At 47.1% G+C, this 17,362-nt stretch overlaps 1 protein-coding gene across 2 annotated transcripts in view; it reads right to left on the bottom strand.

The window, feature by feature from the left end:
* The window catches only part of TENM4 (teneurin transmembrane protein 4), a 3,327,204-nt gene that overhangs the window by 676,434 nt on the left and 2,633,408 nt on the right, over positions 1-17,362 (bottom strand). For both annotated transcript variants that reach the window (XM_070782510.1, XM_070782511.1), the window contains one exon: positions 5,463-5,518. The gene's annotated coding sequence lies outside the window, so the exon portion shown is untranslated. The remainder of the gene's footprint in view (positions 1-5,462; positions 5,519-17,362) is intronic.

Genomic DNA, 17,362 nt, shown 5'->3' with positions numbered 1-17,362 from the left:
TCGTCTGCCTGTCTCCAGAGGAAGTCTCAGAGAGGATTCCACTAAAGCCCTAGGGCTCTGCAGAGCATGGTTAAAAATCATTGCCGTGGGGAAAAGACCAAGTTCCCTCAAGACCCAGCTGCAAGAGCTGGTATCGCCACTGCTTTTGGGGTGCACAGGGCCAAGCTTCAGAAGAGCGAAGCCCGCGGCCACCCAAAGCCACGTCCATGAAGGCTTTAACTGCTGTGTCACCATGTCATCACACTGCTTACTTTTCTCTTGGCCAGGGAGTGTTCACGTGTGGTCTCCCAAGGCAGCTGTTCTGACGTAGCATTTAGATGAGGCAGCAGTGTACCTCCCTGGAGTCCCAGGACACAGAACCTGCCTGGATTCATGCCAAGTGGGCCCTAGTCGAGTGGGACTAGTCAGAATCCTAGTCCCACCCAGGCAGCCTCCGGGGTTACTGCAGTCCCCTTTCTTTCCCAGCTCAAATCCTTCTCCCCGCTCCTTCACGCTCACTAAAAGCACATGCTCCTGCTCCCCTCTGAACAGAGTCACAAAGGGTCAATTATCTTGTGGCAATGAAGGCGGAGTACCATTTCTTCGGCTTGCATAAGATGAACTCCCCATGATGAAATAAATCATCGGTTCATGAGGTCTTGTGGGAAGGTCTCAGAAGGGAAGGCCCTCCCCGGGGATCAAGGCACCGAGGCCTTTCCCCTTGCCTGACCTCACCCCCCGCCAGGAGTCTGCAGCAGCCTCCTTGCCGAGCCTAAGAGACGCCCCCAGAAAACGCTGCTGAATCACTTCACCACTGTTCTCAGAAGCTTGTACCTTTTGATGTCGACTTCGCCTCTGCTTGTGTCTTATAAATCAGATGGTTTACTCTCCAGGAGGAAACCCTTTTCTTGTCTATTTTATTCGTGGCTCTTCACGCTGTTTTTCATATGTGACTGTGGCCCCCCCAGCCTTCACCAGCTTTGCCTCTTCTGGATGGAGAGCTCACACAGATTCGGATGAACAGGCGCTGGATTTGAGTGACAGCTTCACAGGAAGCCACTGGAGGAGCCCTGGGCATCGGTTACGGCTGTGAGGGATGCTGGGACATCCCGGGAAGGCCAGAGCATCTGGACGAGACACGACATCACAGGTGGCAGTCGGCCAGGGTCCCGTTCCCAGCTCTGCCACTTAGCAACGGTGCAACCTAGAAAGGTTACCCAAAGCTCTGCAAGCCTCTACTTTCTTTATTATGAATATTACAATAACAGCATCTATCTCACAGGGTTGTTTTAAGAATTAAACAAAATAATATACATATAGAGCACTTGGTACTTCGCACAACCAGCACAAGGAGATATTCTGACTATTTTTAATCATTCAAACATTTATTGATCAGTTGCTCTAAATCCTGTACTTTGCTAGAGGCTGGGGCTCCAGTTTTTCTTCTCAAGAAACTCACAGTCCAGTGGGAGAGGACCACAGAAGAACCATCAATTAGGGTACAATGTGATGAATGCTTTATCAAAAATTACTTTTAAAAGAAGTATCACTAATATGTGACAACTATTTTCTGCTAGCCACTGTATGCTATATGCTTTACAGAAATGCAGAGTTTCTGTTTTCTAATCCAAACACCTGGGTTCAAGTCCTAGCAAGATCACTGACTACTTATACATTACAGGTATGTTAATGTCTTTGAAACTTAGTTATCCCATCTGGAAAATGGGTATAAAATTAGAAAAAATATATCAAATATGTTATCACAGAGCTTTGCATAGCAGGTTCTTAATAAAACGGATGTCCCTGAAAGCAATGACTGAGGGTATTTGGAGAACTGACACTGAATGGCTGTGGCCACAGCTCTGGAAGGCTGGCTGGGTCAGCCTCAAGGTCAAGGCAGCATACCCATCTGGGAGGTGTAGCAGGACTTTAAAGTTCAGCGGTTTGTCTGGTTTGAAACCAGTTTTGAGCCAATGATTGGGGCCTTAGGGACCAGAGGTTGGCCACTGCAAAAAAGCTGCTGATAAGAACTGATTGCGTGTGTGTGGGTGTGGTTTTAGTTGCTCAGTCATGTCCGATTCTGCCACCCCATGGAAGGAAGCCCATCAGGTTCCACTGCCCATGGGATTTTTCAGGCAAGAATACTAGAGTGGGTAGCAATTCCCTATTTCAGGGGATCTTCCCAACCCAGAGATTGAACCCAGGTCTACTCACATTTCAGGCAGATTCTATACCATCTCAGCCACCAGGGAGGCCCAAGACCCTGTAAGAACTTGATAGAACATTTCAGATAGGGCAGACCCTCCAAGACCAATCAAGGCACAGAGAAAATGAGTAGTTGGTGCAGTAAAAGAACTCTAATGAGGGCCTGATATATTAATTGAGGCATGAATACCCCACCCAGGACCAGTCTGCTGCCTGGAGCCAGTGGCTTCTATGTAGACCACAAACACCTCACACTCAGCCCCAGGCCAGGTACCCCTGGGCTGGGTCCCGTGGGGGGAACAAAGACAACTGAAGCAGAACTCCACACCCTATGGGGGCACTGCCTCTGAGAAGGACCCGGGCAAATCAGAACACACCAGTCTCAGAACAGAATTGCACAAACCCAGACCTGTTGACATGAATGAACATTCCTGCAGCACAGCCTGATAAGCCTGTTGCTAAACCTACCGGGCTTCCTGTCAACAGAGCACCTTGCTCTCAGTTCAGGAAAGATAATCGCTCTGGGAACCAGCTTCCTTTGGAGACCTGGCGGAGTGCTTTCAGTTCAGAGAGAAACCTGTCTTTCAGCACAGCTTCTCATCCTCCCGTGTCAGACAAGGGGAAACCCAATCCATGCAGGAAAGGGTCTGTACGCACTCACAGTCCTGCTGGGTGGCAGTGGCTGTAAGTGACCCTGGGGGGAAGGAAGGGGCCCCGGATCTCTGGCCTCAGAGCACCTCCTAAACAAAGACTCTAAAGTTGCCTGCTGGGACGGGGCGAGACACGGGACGCTCAGATTCCAGGCGTACCCGCGGCTATCATCTGTCAGTCCTGACACCAGCCCTGTCTGCGTCGAGGTCCAAATGGAGAGATCAGAAAGCACAGGGTAGGGGCAGGGGCCGGGGAGGGCAAGAGAGGGGAGGGGCACTTTGGAGAGACCAGTATGAATAGTAGGAGTTTTCATCTGACCCCCATGAACAGAGCCAGGGAGAACTGTGTGATCTAAGCCAGGATGAAAGCATGCTGGCCTCCCCTTGTAATCAAAGAGTTTAATGATGCTTATTAAAAGCCCATTTCTGAGTCCTGTTGAAAAATTACACCCGTAAGTGTTTTCTTTTTTTCATATGAGAATTGCTTCCTAGAGATTAAAACACATACACACGTGCACGCACACGTTCCTTAAGAACCCCACGCCCCACACAGGCACACACACATTCGCCACAAATCCTGCAGCTCCCAGATATCACACACATCGTCTTCATCAAAGATGGCCACAATTCACAATGTACACACACACTGTGAAACAGAAAAGCCAGGCCCAGTCTCTGAGGTGATTCACGCACTCTTTGAAATTCCAGACTGTGAGGGAGTCCAAGAGCTTCCAGCTCCAGAAGCTGTCATGCCCACAAACAAACAGCACAGCCTCTAATTTCTATCAAGTCTCCATGTCTTGCCCGAGGCCAGGCAACTCTGCAAAAGCAGAAGCTCCCAGGATCATTAAGCTTTGGTGGGAGGCAACAGCACTCAGGACGGTCCCGCAGAAGAGGGGGTGCTGCGCCCCTCTGGACCATGGTGGGCTCGCTCTGATATGCTGAATCGCAGTCTCCCGAAGGAGGCGACTCTGGGAGCGCAGCATATCTTCCTCTGATTATCAGCAGACCTAGAGCCCAAGGCTGACTCACTCTCAATCAGAGAAGACATTGGTTTCTGGACTATCCAGTTAGATGCAGGAAAGTACTCCTTGCATTGAAGCATCTCTCCACCAGGGTAGGTTCCTTCTGGTTGCTGATCTCCCCAACATTTTAGTCCCGGCTTGGAAGCTAGTATACGTAGATTCAAGGGCAGCTCTAAGCCTCACTCACTGTATGGCCAACCCTCTAAGCTGTAGTTTTCTCCTTAGCAAAACGGCAATAACAACTTCTTTCCATCTTATGGTGTTTCAGGGAAGATCACAAAATGCCCTGGAGATTATAGACTCCAAAGCAGATGTTAGAAATTCTCATGATCAGACAGTAATGAGGAAATGGAGGAGCTCATAAATTGGGCTGTGAGTGCCTCCCGGGCAAAGCTTGTGTTGTATTTATCTCGTTAGCCTCAGTGCCTGGCACAGAGGCCAGCAACACACATTCTGGGGGAAAAAATGGTCTGAAAAAGAATGTATCCCTGAGTTAAGTGGCTTGTTCAAGGTCACAGAGCAGCTCGCTGTGTGACAGGAACCCCGACCTCCTGCCGCCCCTAGTGCAAGGCTCTCTGTTCTCCACGAACCAAAGTCTTGGGTGTGTTGAAGAAGGGGCAGTGATGTCCCATTAGGCACACAGCAGGGGCCAGGTTTTAACCCACCCTACTGAGGCAGGAGATGGGTGGGCTCCAGGCTGCACAGCTTCTCCCCTGTGGACAAAAACTCAACAGCAGAAACTCCGTAAAAGGAGGAGGATGGAGGAGGCTGGGCCCCGCCCAGATAAAAGACCACATACTCCTCATTCCTGAGATCAAGGAGACCTTCCCAACTACATGTGTGCAGAAAGGCTCCTTGGAGGCCGAAAGAGAGGGGGTATCACCTCAGTGTAAGTGATATCAAATGTTCATAAGCCTCTTTGCTAGAATCCATCTTGGTTAAGAGATGGGCACACACACAGCGGGGGACCCTGAGACACACCAAATGCAGACTCAGGACCAGGCGAAGCAAAATGATGGGCCAAAGGAAACCAGGAAGACATGCCCCATAAAAGTGATTCAAACCACCACCAGGGCGCAGCTCAGCAAATCTCTCTCTCTGAGCCCGCCTGTGTATCTGTCCACATGCACCGTCCTCTTGCTCCTTCTAATAAAGACTTTACTTGCTTCACTGCTTTCCATCTCCATGCGGAAATTCATTTCTACCCAGCTGATGGGCCACAGTCCCTGCTGCTCTAGTGGCTAGGATTCAGCGCTCTCAATGCCGTGGCCCGACCTCGATCTCTGGTCGGAAATGAAACCCTGCTTCAAGCCACTGCAGGCCAAGGCCACCCAAGATCACTGTCATTCCCAGGATGGGCCAGGAGACACTTAAGAAGCCTTCATACAGCTACTTGTTAATCATTCCAACTCAATAGTGGGAACAAACAGAAACCACAAGTGCAAATAATACCCAAATGCCTCAGACCGACTCATCTTATTTCCTAACTTGAACTGTGCAAATCAGAAAAATCGCAAGATTGGGGAGACGGGCCTGCAGAGACTGAATCACAGAGACTAGACATAGACCTTATTTCAGGCTCGCTTTCAGCATTGTCACTTACCTACTGACCAGGTATCCAAGAGATCACTAGCCCTCTCTGATTCTCAGTTTTTCCATCTGCAAAACAAGAAGATGATCACAATTAATCCCTTGAGACCACTGGACTAAAAGGCAGCACAGGTTTTTATACACAGTATTGGTTACAAACCACGTATGATCCCATGTAACTGGGGAAGTTGCTAATGATTAGGAGCTGGAGGAGAATTTCAAAACTGAAGTGTGATAGTCAAAAAATGAAGTGTGATAATAGTCACAGGCTAAGAAGTGCATCAACATCTCCCAACTTGCAGTACAGAAAACTCAGCTTTCTAATATTTTTGGCATTTATTTTTATTTTTCATAGATGTCAAAATGCAAGCAATCATGAATACCAGGAGAAACAGAGCAAAGAAAAATGCTACTATATTAATACACTCCCAACATCTGGGGGTATTTTTCCAGATTTTTTCCCTCTCTACAGAGTTTCAGTTAAGTTCAGTTCAGTCACTCAGGGGTGTCCAACTCCTTATGACCCCATGGACTGCAGCATGCAAGGCTTCCCTGTCCACTCCTGGAGTTTACTCAAACTCATGTCCATCAAGTTGGTGATGCCACCCAACCATCTCGTCCTCTGTCGTCCCCTTCTCCTCCTGCCTTCAATCTTTCCCAGCATCACAGTTTTGGCCAATGAGTCAGTTCTTCGCATCAGGTGGCCAAAGTATTGGAGTTTCAGCTTCAGCATCAGTTCTTCCAATGAACATTCAGGACTGATGTCCTTTAGGATGGACTGGCTGGATCTCCTTGCAGTTCAAGGGACTCTCAAGAGTCTTCTCCAACACCACAGTTCAAATGCATCAATTCTTCGCTGCTTGGCTTTCTATACGATTTCCAACTCTCATATCCATACATGATGACGGGAAAAACCATACATTCGACTATATGGACCTTTGTTGGTATAGAGTTTATCATTACAGAGTTCACCATTTTGCAAAGCAGGGGCTATGAAGATGTACTACCCTGGAAAGGACCATGCAGATCATGACTACCCTTTCCCCACCACCATGACTGCGGCCTGTGCAATGAACTCATTTGCATTCCCATGCCTTTTGTCAGTTTCTCAAAGACCTGTGGTCACATCTGCCAGGCCTTTTGTCAGTTTCTCAAAGACCTGTGGTCACATCTGCCAGGCACTGCACACGTCTGAGACCAGTGGAGTTAGGAGCATGTGACTTTAGGAGCTGGTCTTTCCCCAATCGGGCTTCAATTACATCACATGGAAAGTAAGGGAGCCAGTCTGGGCAATCTCAGAGATCACTTTCATTGTTATTTTATTTTTTTTGGCCACGCTGCAGTGCATGTGGGTCTTAGTTCCCAGACCAGGGACTGACCCAAGCCCCCTGCATTGAAAGCACTGGCGCAGTGATCCCTCAGAGATCACTTTCAACCTAGAAAGGCGAGGCTAAGGAAAAGGGAAAGAAACTCATATATTTGAGTCCCTACTATGTGACAGCTAGTGAGCCAGTGATGTCTATGGATATTATCTTATGATCCTCATAACCACCCTGAGATATTACAGGTGAGAGAACGGTAACGCAGGGAGGTTTGGCCATCTGTCCAAGGCCTGCTGCAGTCACGTTGGAACCACCTTCTGGATTTTCGGTGGCTCACTCTACTACCACATACTAATCTTTCCAAATCAATTCACATATTTTACTTAACTCTATGTTTAATGGATTTTTTAAAAAAGCTTCTCACACTAAGTAAGTGTTAGTCGCTCAGTCATGCCCAGCTCTTTATGACCCCATGGACTGCAGCCCATCAGGCTCCTCTATGTAGGAAAAGAGTATAAGAAAGAGTGTCTATGTGTATATGTGTAACAGATCCACTTTGCTATACACCTGCAACTTCACGCAACATGGTAAATCAATTATACTCCAAAACAATTTTTTAAATGTTTATGAGTTCTTTGTTTCTTCGTCTTTTCTCTATAGCCCAATGGAAGACCACCTTTCTATTAGGATGGATTCTATAATTGCAAAAAAGAAAGTTGTTAACAATTTAAGGGAAATTTTCATCACAATCACGCTTTGTACAAATACCTATGCAGTCACAGGTTTGCTGCACTGTTTATATATTTGTGTGTGTGTGTGTGTGTGAATGGGTTAGTCGCTTAGCCGTGTCTGACTTCTTGCGAATCTGTAGACTGTGGCCTTCCAAGTTTCTCTGCCCATGGAATTCTCCAGGCAAGAATACTGGAGTGGGTTGTCATTTCCTATTCCAGGGGATCTTCCTGACCCAGGGATCGAACCTGGGTCTTCCACATTGTGGGCTGATTTCTAACTGTATGAGCCACCAGGGAAGCCCATACTTTTTTCTAATTGTCATTAAAATAATTGATGTTTGAAATTGTAAATGCTTATCCATGTCTACGCTCCTCCCAGCAGGATTCCTGCCTTATGTTGGGAAGGCTGTTTTCAATTCCCTCACTTTGCTGTGGCCAGACCTTGGAATCTAAGACCATCCTGTTTCAAAGCTGAAACAGGAAAAACACCTGATGCTTATTATGTGTCAGGAAAGCTGTTGGAGGTCACCCAGCTGGTAACTGGAGGACCCCGGGACGGGGGCCCTCACGGCCTACTCCTGACCCTGGGCTCTGTGGGTGTATTCAGTTTCCCTTCTGGCCTTCCTCAGACCCCACGTTTTCAATTCCATGTCATAAGGCCACCAATTAAGTTCTGTTTGCAAACCAAGGCAGGGTCATCCTGTTCTGTTGGGTCACCAGTTTTTCCACAAAGTAACTAGACCTATCAAGGCGTATTTAAGCTCCCAAAAGGACCTTCTGGTAGGAAGCTGCATAATTTCTAAAACCAAGTTTAGAACATGTGACGTGAAAGCAATTCCTTATTCAAAGATCCACGATAGTAACCAAGGAAATAGAGCTGATGACAAAGGATCCAGGAAAGCCATTGCTGCTGCAAACGAGGATAAAATCCAACCGAGCCGGGGGAGGTGGGAGACAGCGGCACAGTGACTGTATCGGACACCGATCGAAGCTGTTGTTGAGTCTTTAAGCTGCCATTCCCTGTCATCCGGTTTTAAATTAATTGGCATGAATTTTTTATGACCAGGGAGCAAACAGACAGAAAGGTTTGCAGAACCAGTTCAGTTTTTTCCTTTCTGGGGAGTTCCCTATTTCTTTTGAATACGAGCTACAAAGCTGTGTAGAAACCGGAAAACAAATGTCGGCCTGATTATTCATTCTCAGTCCAGTGACACCGCTTCTGTGAAGCCTGCTTCCACCCCCCGTCAGAATTAGTTACTCCCTTCCACGGTTTCCTTATAGCAACACTTTAACTACAATACACTAAAGTTATTGTCTTCTCTTCCTTTAAAGTATCATTTTCTCTATTTACCCAAATACAGTATAAACTCATCTATCACTAGCAATATGATTTTAGATTTCCTTCTAAACCACTTGGTATATGTATCCACATGTACAGCTATTCACATAGATACACATCCAGGGAGTTTACACAATGGATCACTTTATACACACTAATTTTAATCTACTTTTTAAACAATTACATAGATGTGTAATTTCCAATGTATGGACATCTGGGATGTTTGCAATTTTTCACTGCTGTAAATAATATCTGCACATATATCTTTGTGTGGTTAAGTACTTACAGGATATTTTTTAACAGTAAAAAATCTTAATTTACCCCACGCTCACCAACACGCCCAAGACACTTATCACTTTCAACTTCTACCAGCAGTATACCAGCATGCCAGTTCCTTGTACTCTCGACAACATTAGGCATTAGGGTGCTCTTTTACCACTGTCAGTGTGATAGGTAAATGTAGCCTCGTTATTTTAATCTGCAGCTTTTGAATAACAGCTGAGTATCTTTGTCTATTTCTTGGCCATTTGCACTTACGCTTTGAGGGACTGCAAGTTTGCTGTCTTTTCCCCACTTCTTGGTCAGTGTTAGATTCTTTCTTGTGACCTAAGAGTCTCCTAGTGTTTTGCTTTGAGCATTTTTTTTTTTAGCTTTCTTCCAGCACATTCAATCACAGTAAATGGTACTACCACCTAGCAGTTGCCCCACCAGAAGCCTGGAGGGCTGGCTGCCTTGGCACCGTCTGTGCCTTACTACCCACAGGCAGTGAGTTACCAGGCCCTGTCTGTCCTACCTCCTAAGCAGACACCTCTTAAAGTGGTTTTCTTCCTCTCCAGCGCCTCTACCCTTACCAAGCCACCACCATGTCTCACCTGGACTCCTGAAGTCATCTCCTAACTGGTCTCCCCCATCCTCTACTCCTATCCTCTCACTATCCAGAAGCTAGAGGGAATTTTAAATAATACTCATGAAATCATCTCCCCGATCTAAAACCCTTTGACAGCTCCCTATTCCTTTGAAGGTCAAATCCAAAGTCCACAAGCAGCCCTGAAAGGCTGCTTCTAGGGCCCAGTTTCTGCAACACGTGGTTTCTCAGTACATCCATCTACCCCCAGTCTCTGCTCTCTGCACACTGGCTTCCTTTTAGGTCCTCTTCTTCCCAACCTGAGACCCTGGACACGCTGGTCCTCTGCCTGGAGACTGGTCTGCTCTCCCCTTGGCTGCCTAATCCAAAGCCATCCTGCCCCACTCTCGGCTTAAACACCATCTCCTCAGAGAAGCCCCGAACTGCCAGACCAAGTGAGCTCCTCTGGCTGTTTACCGGAGATTTCCGTTGTGGCACATCTCAGGTCTGTAATCAAGTACTGTCTGGGACACTTTGTTGAGTGAGTCCCACACTGCAGGTTCCCCAAGGGCAGGGATCGGGACTCTGCCCAGCACCATCCCCTCAGAGCTCAGCATGGTACCCAGCAGAGCAGGCCCTATACAAATACCGCATTCATTTTTTTCTTTAAGTTAAAAAAAAAAAATCAAATAACCTGTCTATTCCAAGGACCAGACAATCAACTCTAGGTTTTAATGAATAAACTAATGTGGTTTTTTATACAGAAAGCAGATGACATAAAAACCAGGCCTGTTTTTAAGGGCAAAGTCTCTGGCTGAATTAAGCCTAATCATGAAGGACTGTCTCATCTCTTTCCATGTTAAAAAAAAAAAAAAAAAAAGCCGTGGCTTTGGCAACCACAAGATCACTGGGGTGGAAGGGTTTGGAAGCAAAGTTCACATCTTGGGGCTTCTTTGTAGCTCCCTTCTCTCTTTTCCACTTAGTGCTTTGCCCAAACTCAATGTATGTCTCTTAAATGGATTTCAAGTCAAATTACATAGTAATATGACTAATTCACTGCCTTTTCTACTGTCTAACATTTAAAAATAAATTTGCATTATCTGGCACAATTGACTTGATGGTTTTTACCTCTATAGATCAATACCTACCTTTACGAGTATTTTCTTTCAGGTTACTAAAATTTAAACCCTCAAAAAGTAGGTCATCACAGGCCAGAATTGTAGATGAGAGAACCTCGACTCTCCTGTAGCTACAACTCCACCCTGCTCCCTAAGCCTACCTTGTACTCAGTTCAGCATTCTGTGCTCTGAGTCTGGTGAAAGTATACACCCTCTCCCCTTTCCTGTAAGGTCTCTGCAATGGAAGTCTGAAATCAGGCTAGGGTGTGGAGGCATCACCTCCTTGGCTGAATTTAAACTCTCCTTAAGTTCATCAGATATGCAGATAATACCACTCTAATGACAGAAATCAAAGAGGAACTAAAGAGCCTCTTTTGTTTTTTTTTTTTTTCATGTCAAAGATTTCATTCAAGCCTCTTGATGAGGGTGAAGGAGGAGAGTAAAAAAGCTAGCTTAAAATTCAACATTAAGACAAAGGAGCCCAGCAGGCTACAGTCTCTGGGGTCGCAGAGTGGAACACTACTGAAGCGACTTAGCACATGTACAAAAAACCCTAAGATTATTTTTTGGCATCCAGTCCCATTACTTCATGGCAAATAGATGTGGAAAAAGTAAAAACATTGACACATTTTATTTTCTTGGGCTCCAAAATCACTGCAGATAGTGACTGCAGCCATGAAATTAAAAGACACTTTCTCTTGGGAGAAAAGCTATGACCAACCTAGACAGCATATTAAAAAGCTGGGAGATATTACTTTGCCAACAAAGGTCCATCTAGTCAAAGCTATGGTTTTTCTAGTAGTCATGTATGGATGTGAGAGTTGGACTATAAAGAAGGCTGAGCACCAAAGAATTGATGCTTTCAAACTGTGGTGTTGGAGAAGACTCTTGAGAGTCCCCTGAACAGCAAGAGACCAAACAAGTCAATCCAAAAGGAAATCAACCCTGAATAGTCATGGGAAGGACTGATGCTGAAGCTAATGCTCCAATACTTTGACCACCCAATGGTCAAAACTAACTCATTGGAAAAGACCCTGATGCTGAGAAAGACTGAAGGCAGGAGGAGAAGCAGGTGAAAGAGAATGAGATGGCTGGATGGCATCACCAACTGAATGGACATGAGTCTGAGCAAACCCCAGAAGACACTGAAAGACAGGGAAGCCTGGCTGCAGTCCATGCGGCCACAACCAGTTGGACACGACTTAACAACTGAACAATAAGAACAAGTTCATCATGAGCAAACCTTGGGCATTACCACAGCTAATGTACAGTGCTGATGGACTCTGGTCAACTCTGGCCACTGACATCCTGGGTGAAGTAGCTGTAGATCAAGGACTTGCTGCAGTGTGCTGTGGAGGGCTCAGATGTCCATCCATTCTAAAGGAGGCACAGAAGAAGAAAAGCTTGTCTCCTGTCCTGGGGGAGACTGGGCTTCAGCTGGGAGATAAGACCCAAATACCATGATCTCGGCCCCACCAGCATCTGAAGCCTCATCCCACTAGTGTCTTCGAGCCTACTTACTGCTCTGAGTTTACTTTTCTTGAACATTCCTCTATCAGAAGTGCTGGTCTCCATCTAGAGATTCAAAGAGGAGTGATTGGGAAACTTACTGGAGCTCAGTAAGTCCTTATTGAAGGTTCAGAAGCACTGGTTCCGAAATCAGAGTCTGGCTTTGACCTCTGGCTCTGTTTCCTCCCAGCTGGTGACCCTGGGCTGCATCCTTAACCTCCCCAAGCCTCTGTGTCTGAAACGCAGGGATACCAAAAGGCCCCACATCTTGGGTTGCTGCAGTGCTTATGCACCTGTCATGTAGCAAAGGTTCCACAAATTGTTGGTGAAGAGGATTATTATTGCTACTATTGTAATTTTAGTCAGCAATGTAGTAGTTATAGTGAGCTAGGCATCGTCCTAAACACCCTACAAATATTAACTCATTTAACCCTCATAAACAGTTCTGTGAAGTAGGAAAAATTATCTTTCTCTGCAGTATTAAGAGTCCAATGAAAGTGAAACACCCCTGTCTGACTCTTTGCAACCCCATGGACTAGAGCCTAGAAGGCTCCTCTGTCCATGGAATTCTCCAAGCCAAAATACTGCACTGAGAAGCCGTTCCCTTCTCCAGGGGATCTTCCCAACCCAGGGACCAAACCCCACATTACAGGAGGATTCTTTACCATCTGAGCCACTGGGGAAGCCCAAGAATACTGGCGTGGGTAGTCTATCCCTTCTCCAGCAGATGGATCTTCCTGACTCAGGAATCGAACTGGGTCTCCTTCATTGCAGGTGGATTCTTTACCAGCTGAGTTACCAGGGAAGCCCACAAAATTGCCCAAAGTCACACAATAAATAATGGAGCCAGAACTTTGAACCCAGGCAGTCTGGCCTGGAAATCATGGTTAAATCACTAGTTTATTAACCATAAGAACTGTTATTTAAGGAATCATCATAATCCTTAGTCGTCAATAATAATTATTCATTGTTATTAATGATGGGTGCCTGCCTGCTCATACAGGTCCCCAGACAGCTGGAGTGAGTATGATGGGGTTCAGGTCTGGCAGCCAAGCTCACTGAGCTTCAGAACAGTCATCCAGTCCCAGGTGGGAACCATGGGCCAGAAGAGGAAACTGGGGCAGAAGCCCAAGCTGTGTGCTGGGCCTTCATCATGTGGACGGGAGAGGACAGTGGGCATCCACAGTCAGCCCTAAGGACTCTGTGGCTGGAAAAACTGCAGTGAACTTCCAGGCCCCACTGACTAGGAGGGCCAGGGTTTCTACTATATCCAGATGGACTCCAAGCCTGAACGGGTCAGGACCTGCAAGGGAATGGGCACCAGGGACTCCGCCAAGCAGGGATGGTGAGGGTTCAGGGTCACACCTCCTTTCTGGGAGTCCCTGCTGCCCCTGCTCGAGGGGTCCCAGAGACCCTCGGCTCAGAGATGCCTTTAGAGCCTTAAGCATCTCCTCTTCAGACATGGAGCCTGTTGATCCAAGCTAAGCTGGTCATGTTGCTCCCAGACGTATGACCAAAGAGGAGCTCTACCCCAAGGATTGTGGTCTGTAATTTCCAACCTTAACACGGTTGTGCATGGATTTTTTTTTTTTTTCTGGACTTCTGCTGCTGATTATATCTTTGAAACAGGCTCGCTTGAGCTTTCTTCTGGGTATTTCAAAGTTTCTGTCCTTCCTCACTCCCTCTTGGTTGGATCTCCTTTCTTTTTTTTCTCTTTGGTGGAGAATAACAAAAGCAAAGCATTTTCGGCATGAAGCAATTCAGGACAGAAAATTGGACTCTAGCCACAGGGACTCTGCCTACACAACCTAACAACTCACCATGGTTGGGCGGGGTAAAGAATAACACCCAATGCCTTAACTGGCTTTCCAAAGACCAGCTGTGTCCTTCTCTATGTACCCTCTCCTTGTTGTCTGCTAGCTGGGGACATTCAACATCAAGCTGCTTTCAGAGTGAGGTAGTTTTCCACGCTGTACGGCAGAGATAATGATGGTCTTATGATCTGCTTAAAAATGTGGACAGTCCAAAAACAATCTAAGATGCTGCATGACACCATCACTTTTTTTCAACTATGTCCATAGAACTATAAGAGAAAGCCTCTTTTATTTTTAAAAAACCAAGCAAGCCAGCCCTCCTTGACACATCGTTTTTTTTCCATTTAGTAGCTTCATGCTCATTCTTTCATCAGCAAGCAGTTACTGACTGCCTCCTGTGTGTGTCAGACCCAGACCAGAACTGGTAGCTGGGAAGATGGAGCTAGCAGGGGCCTGACACATGTGCAAATCCCAGCTCTGATTCAGAAGAGCTGTGTGACACAGAGCAAGCTAATTAACCTCTCTGAGCCTCAGCTTCTTTATCTGCAAAGGGAGATCCTTATACCAACCTTCCAGGGCTATTGCGAGCATTCTAAGGAACAGCGTTTCTTGGGGCCACTCAGGACCTGTGTGTCAGTCCTGAGCAGCATGCACCGTTTTTTATAAAGTCCACCGCTAACGATGGTTCACGAGACGTGCTCCTTGTATTAAAAGGTACCAAGTGTTCCAGGTAGGATGGGACAGTCTGTGATCCACAGGGGGATCTAGGCAGGGAGGGGTCAGTTCTACCCTGATGGAACTAGGCGAAGCAGGCTCCAAGCAAGATTTCAAGTGAGCATAATGTTTTCAAAACAAAAAGATCCACGGCAGGAAGTCTGAAATGTAGCCCTATCCTTAGAAATGTGAGAAGCAGCAGGAACAGTGGACACTGAGAGCCTGGATGCTATGAAGGATGCAGGGCTGGAGCCTGGAAGGCCTCCGGGGCAGGTTCTAGCAATAGGTTCGTCCATCAGAAGGTTTGAAGCTGTGTGATCATAGGCAAGGTTTGTCCTGGAGATCAATCACTGGCTGGAGTGAGGCTGGATGGGAGGGGTGAGCCTGGGGCAGGAAGAGCCATGGAGCCAGGGCTGACCCAGGCCCAAGAGAAGGGTCCCTAACTTCACTATCAGGTAGGGCTAGATACCCCTGTCCAGCTCCTCAGAGCAGACTGACTGCAATGGACCAGCTACCAGAGGCGGTGGGCATGGCTGCTCCGTAGCTGAACTGAGGAAAGTCCTTTTGACATCATCTACAAAACCATCTGCCCAAAATGGTGCTGATGAATCTATTTGCAGGGGAGGAAGAGAAACATAGAGAGATATAGAGAACAGACTTGTAGACACAAGGTGGGGAGGAGAGGGTGGGGTGAATTGAGAGAGTAGCACTGACATATATATATATTTCCCTGTGTCAAATGGATCTCTGGTGGGAAGCTACTGTGTAGCACAGGGAGCTCAGCCTGGTGCTCTGTGATGACCTAGATGGGTGCGATGGGGACGGGTGGGATGGAGTGCGGGCTGGGAGGGAGCAGAGGGAAGGGCTATATGTATACTTACAACCGATTTATATTGTTACAGCGGAAACTAACATGTTATAAAATGATTATACTCCAATTATGGCTCAGACGGTAAAGCATCTGCCTGCGATGCGAGAGACCCAGTTTCGATCCCTGGGTCAGGAAGATCCCCTGGAGAAAGAAATGGCAACCCACTCCAGTATTCTTGCCTGGAAAATTCCATGGATGGAGGAGCCTGGTGGGTTACAGTCCATGGGGTCGCAAAGAGTCAGACACGACTGAGTAACTTCACTTTCTTTCACTTTCACTCCAATTAAAAAACAAATTAAAAAAAATAAATAAAAACATCCGTCCCAAACAACCTGTTCCTTTCTGACGTGTCTGGGACGGTGTCTGCTCAGCTACAGGCCTTTCAGTCCCCATGCTGACTCACAGCCCTTGCCTGGAGCCACGGACAAGGTGTCAGAGCTGCTGCCTGAGCCTCCATCAGTCAAGTTAATTCAGTTCCACCCAGTTAGGTGATTTCTGTGTGTGAACCCATGCTCAGTGTTGAGGATCCTATGAGATTGTAACAGACAAGGTCACAGGCTCTAAGGCTTACGGTCAAGGACACAGGTCTGCACTGTACCCCAAGGCTGAGCACTGGATGTGTTCAAGGGAGGGCAGAGTAACATTGCTGGGGGGAACAAGAGAGACGGAGCTGTGAGCTCTCCTTGGCAGCATCAGAAAGACTCCCTGCAAGAGGTGGCACTTGCCTGGGCCCTGGAGACAAAGAAGACGTTGGACAGGCAGAGGGTGAGAAAAGGGCATGCCATGCTGAGGGTAGGTGTGTGTAGAGAAGGTAGTGTTGCTTTCTAGGGCTGGATCACAGCAGGAGAAGGGGAGGAGACAGGAGGCAAAGGCTGGAGGGGGCTGAGGTCCCGCTGGGAGGGGCTGGATGTGACTTTCTACTTCCTTTCCTAAGCCACAGGAACCGTGGTCATGTAAGAAAGAACAAGAGCCGTAACTTTTACTAAGCACCACTCTGCATTCCATTAACTCTGCACAAGTCATTTGGTTTGAATGTCATCACCATCCTGAGAGGTACATATTGTCACCCAAACCCCTTTTACATCTGAAGATACTAAGGTTGAGAAAGACTACGTGACCTGCCTGAGGCAGGAACAGAGCTAAATATCTGAATCCCAGCCCAGTGACCCTTCCTCTACACAAGACCAGCTCCCTAAATGAGGGGGACCGATGTCTGACCCACTTCAAAAAGCCAGGGAGGCGGTCATCACCACCACTCCCATCTCACCATCATCATCACCACTGCTGGCAGGGCCTCCAAAACCGCATGTCACGAAGGAGAAGAGGTACCATACGTGCCTCCTCTTTGTAACAGGATCTTGCAGGATTCCTGATCATACACATTTAATCAAAAGCAACGACTACCACTGACCACCTATGGTCACTGCTGGCTTATAGTGGGTGAGGTGCTTCCTGACGTGTTTGTAATGACATTTACAACAACTCCATAAAGCAGGTGTTACTTCCCGGGTCTTAGAAGTGAGCACGTGAAGGCTCAGGAACTAGGTGCACACCAACTGCCAACTTCGAACTCAACAGTCCACAGCGCGGCCTCTGCCTCCAAAGGGCCTCCTCCGCTGGCACATCCCGGTGAGTGATGCAGCACCGGCAG

The sequence above is a fragment of the Bos indicus genome, chromosome 29, assembly GCF_029378745.1.
Source record: "Bos indicus isolate NIAB-ARS_2022 breed Sahiwal x Tharparkar chromosome 29, NIAB-ARS_B.indTharparkar_mat_pri_1.0, whole genome shotgun sequence".
In the NCBI taxonomy this organism is placed as follows: domain Eukaryota; kingdom Metazoa; phylum Chordata; class Mammalia; order Artiodactyla; family Bovidae; genus Bos; species Bos indicus.
The sequence above is the reverse complement of the archived record's forward strand: the minus strand, read 5'-3'. Positions and strand labels throughout refer to the sequence as shown.